Consider the following 4734-nt stretch of genomic DNA (forward strand, 5'->3'; position numbering starts at 1 on the left):
TACTCCTTGAATTTTATCACCTTCAAAATTTAATATTTAATAAACTCAACTTTTGAATTTAATAAATTAAATTATCAATTTTATAAATTTAACTCCTTGAATTTATTCTCCTAAAATTTAATTATCATAAAATCAACTCTTTGAATTTACTATATCATAATATAAATTCAAAACCTTGAATTTATTCTCTTAACGGGAACAAACGATCAAGTGCTTGTGTGACCTTCAATGGTTCAGGGATACAGCTAGCCGTGGGTTCACAAATCCTTGTGATTCAGGATATAATCCTTTAAGCGGGCTTACCCTTATTTGCCACGTTCTATGTATCAACAATTGATCATGAGAATTTCACAAATCATATTTCTGATTAAACCCATCAAACCATGGTAAAAGCGTCTAGTAGCATCGTCCCATGAGTCCCTAAGTATCACTGATAGTGCCTGCAAGAATCAGTCGATTATGATTAACGTATAGTACGGTCCTTTTATCTCATATATCCCGATCGAATTTGCAACCATTGGTTCATCGAGGGTTGCATAATAATTCGATAACTATGTGATACATATAAATATTGGCATCGTATGTACCATTGGAGAACCCCTTCTCCAATTTACATCTCATACTCTGCCAGAGATTCCACGCACTATTATTTCATCATATCATATAGGATATCCACATCCGTAGGTGAGCGGTGAATTCCCGACTACAATGCATTGGCTCATATATGTGTCGCAATTGTACCCAACATCGACACTTGATGACTCTCCTGAAGCCGGTAAACGAGTCAAAGCACAACCCTAGCATATAGAGCCTTAGTGTTGTCCCCGGTCGTAAGGACTAATGTTGTACAATCATAACCACGGACTTATCCTCTAAATGAATGATAACCACTTGGAAATTCCGATGGAGGGTTGTTCGGTATAATCATTGTATGACTACCCATATTCATGTTTGGGCATCTCTATGCCCCTCTCAATGAATGAAAACCACTTGGAAATTCCGATGGAGGGTTGTTCGGTATAATCATTGTATGACTACCCATCTGTATGTTTGGGCATCTCTATGCCCTTACCTAGAAACGCAGTACACAACATCGCAGATACTAATCTCGAGCTCAAGCGAAATTTATCCATGTTTTAGGCGGCTGAATCAACTAGAAAAGAATGTATATCATACACAATGTTTACAAACGAGTTTCAACATCGAATTACGATTCATTTGTATTAAAGTATAATCACGGTATTTATCTATGTTTGATAACATGGGTATACAGATAAAGATATAAAAAACCATGAAATAATAAATTATATTAAAATAAAGATTGTTTATTACAACTGAGTCCATAAAATCTCTGACCAACAGTTGACTTGCATGACATCTACTCTAACAATTTGATACTACAAAATAGAACCACATTGTTCAATTTGCATGTTATTTTGTTAATACGAAATTTATGTAATGCACACAACGGTGTCCAATCCTCACGTAATAAAAACAAAAGTAATGAAACAAAAATATATGGTGGATATGATATGTAGAAAATACAAAGTACAGAAGAACAAATTTAACAAGGTGTCGATGCAGTTGATACGGAATAGATATGATGGAGGCTTTTGCAGTTTCAGAAAGTATATTTCAGAAGCTATTTTGTTGTTACGGAACTTCTTCTTTTTTCATGTCTTATGAATAAGTAAATTAATATATTAAAAATTGGTATTGATATATATGTGTGTTATAAAAGAAATTATAATTATAATAATATGATATGATATACTAGTAAAATATATTTTTATACGAATTATTGATAAATTGATATATGAACTATTATAAATACCAAATTGATAAATGATCCAACTAAAAAGTCAGTTTTATCCATGATCTAAATTGCAACTTAATAAATAGTTGAAAGCTTCGAAATATATTAATATAATTACAACTCTTTAAAATTTATTGAGTAATTTGATGTTACTTTATTTTTTTCAATTTTTTAAAACATATTATATATATATATATATATATATATATATATATATATATATATATATATATATATATGTGTGTGTGTGTGTGTGTGTGTGTGTGTGTGTGTGTGTTTTATTGAGTTGTATTAAATGCGATACTATAATATTGATAAAAAGAAAAAAATTTGTAAATATTTTAAAATATATTATATTTGAGTATATAATTTATCTATTGAGATATGTTTGTATTAATTAATAATTATATATTTATTGTAATGACTATGATACTTATTTATCATAATACCTTTTCAAAATAAATTTACTATTTTTAAAAAAAATCATTAAAATAATTTTGAACATAAATATTTAAACCTGATTGAATTTAATAAAATAGTTGAACTTAAAAGCAATTATATTAATAATAAAATTGACTTTTAGTTCCATAATACTAATTAATTAATTTATAATAATTCATTCGCTATACCAAAATATTTTTTATTCTATGATCCACAAATGTTTTTGGCTCATCAACGAAAAAAATAACAAAAAAAAAATCGTTTGTGTGACATATTAAATTCGAGTTCAATAATCAAATAATAATTGCCAATAATATGTGTGTGTGTATGGGAGAAAAAAAGTCCAGAGTGCGAACCACTCACCACAAAAAACTGATTAAGTAATCCTGTAAATATTAATCGACTTTGCAAATGTCAAGTTTTTACTAACAAATTAAATAAATAAATTAGTTCTAACTACTTAATGCGCCTCTTTAATGATTTTAGCTGATTAGTTGGACCGACTGAGTGCAATAATGCAATAAACAAACTTGAATCATCAACGCCAGGTTGTGTTTGTATTTCTCATTAATATTTTTAGTTTTAAAAAATATAACAAAATTATAAAAATTCCTATATATTTTTAAATTTTTTCTCCAAAGAAATATTGTTTCACATCATTAACTATATAAAAAATTTTATTACAATATATATTTTATGAATCGTAAGATAAGATGATCGATGATAGATAATATATGGATGATAAATATATATTTTGATATGTTATATATTTGTATTGTGTTGTTTAAATTTAATATTGTTATAATTATTCTTTAAAAATATTGTTAGGAATTATTGAGGAATTTTTATGTGATTTTTTTTGTTATGTATCATTTTAGTTCATTAATTAATTCAAATAATTTACTAAGTGAAATGTTATAATATTTTTATTTTTCATTTTATTTTTGTATTCAATTAATTTTGGAAATCCATGGATGATTAAAAAATTTGTTTAGTTTTTTTATTAGTTAACCACTTTTAGTTTTAATAATATACGTCAAATATAATAAATATTTTGTCTTTATATTAAAGTTTTATAATAATTATTTGTTGAACCGAACGTTTGTCGTTTTATCATAACAGCTTAAATGTCACGTTTCGATTGTTCTCCTAGCAGGACAAAGCATCCCAACAATCTTCTTCTAACTCTTTGCAATCAATGAGAAAATCAAACTAATAATATTAACTCTGATATTAATTGTAGTATCAAATGTTTGTCGTTTTATTAAAAATTATAGTTTGTGGTAATAAAGCAACTCAAATTGTTTTCTAATTAGAGACAATTATTTCACCCCTACATTATTATGTTGAAAAAAATAATTTCTTCCCCTTCCCAAAATATTAATGTCTAGTTATATATAATTATGTATGAATAATATATATATAATTATGTATGAATAATATATTTAGAGTGTGTTTCATGTGAGACCGTCTCACAGATCTTAATATGTGAGACGGGTCAACTCTATCCATATTCACAATAAAAAGTAATACTCTTAGCATAAAAAGTAATACTTTTTCATGGATGACCCAAATAAAAGATCCGTCTCACAAATACGACATACGAGACCGTCTCACATAAATTTTTGTCATTTATTTATTATTCAAATCTTTCGTCCAACGTAAGATGTAACAACGATAAGAAATAAATAAATACGTATATTGCACATCAAACAATGATATTTTTTAATAAAATTTAAAATTACCCACTTAACAAACACAGAACAAAATGTCCCTTTCTTCAAACACAATCAATCTAAAAACTATTATACTCATTAACACTTTCAAAACATAGATTGCAATTCAATCGATATATTTCAAATATATAAATTTCAAATGAATTTTTGTTTTTTTAGATAAGTAAGATCGTAACTTCAAATTCATCACTTATATGTTTATATAATATTTCATATTAATTAACTTATATTTCAAGTTCATTCGATAACCGAAATATCTGAAATTCATTATTCTTTGTGTAAATAATATATAAATAAATAAAGTATAAATTTAATAATTGAGATATCGCTTCACCTTAATTATTGCCGCTTTATCCTTGACTCAACAGATTCTTACCAAAATGATAATGATTTCTCATGTCGTTTACACATGGGACTGTTAGATTCCATTCTTTATTCCTTCTTGTGGCACACATGTTAGTATGTTACAAACCCTTATCGCTACAGAAACTTTATTTTATATTATATTATAATAAGAACCTAATTTTTTTATATATATAAAAACTTTACCCTATAATAAATTATAATTCCTTCTTTTCTATTAAATTTAATAAATTTTCTAAACCAAAGAAAGCATTTTATGTCATTCACGTATTTGCTTTAGATAAGGCGGCTTAGTGGCCGTTAAATAATGTTGGGAATCCACGTTCACTTGCACTCCCGCCATCCTTATTTTTATTGAGACGATTTAGGCTGCTTCAA

The sequence above is a fragment of the Primulina eburnea genome, chromosome 12, assembly GCF_022965805.1.
Source record: "Primulina eburnea isolate SZY01 chromosome 12, ASM2296580v1, whole genome shotgun sequence".
Lineage (NCBI taxonomy): Eukaryota > Viridiplantae > Streptophyta > Magnoliopsida > Lamiales > Gesneriaceae > Primulina > Primulina eburnea.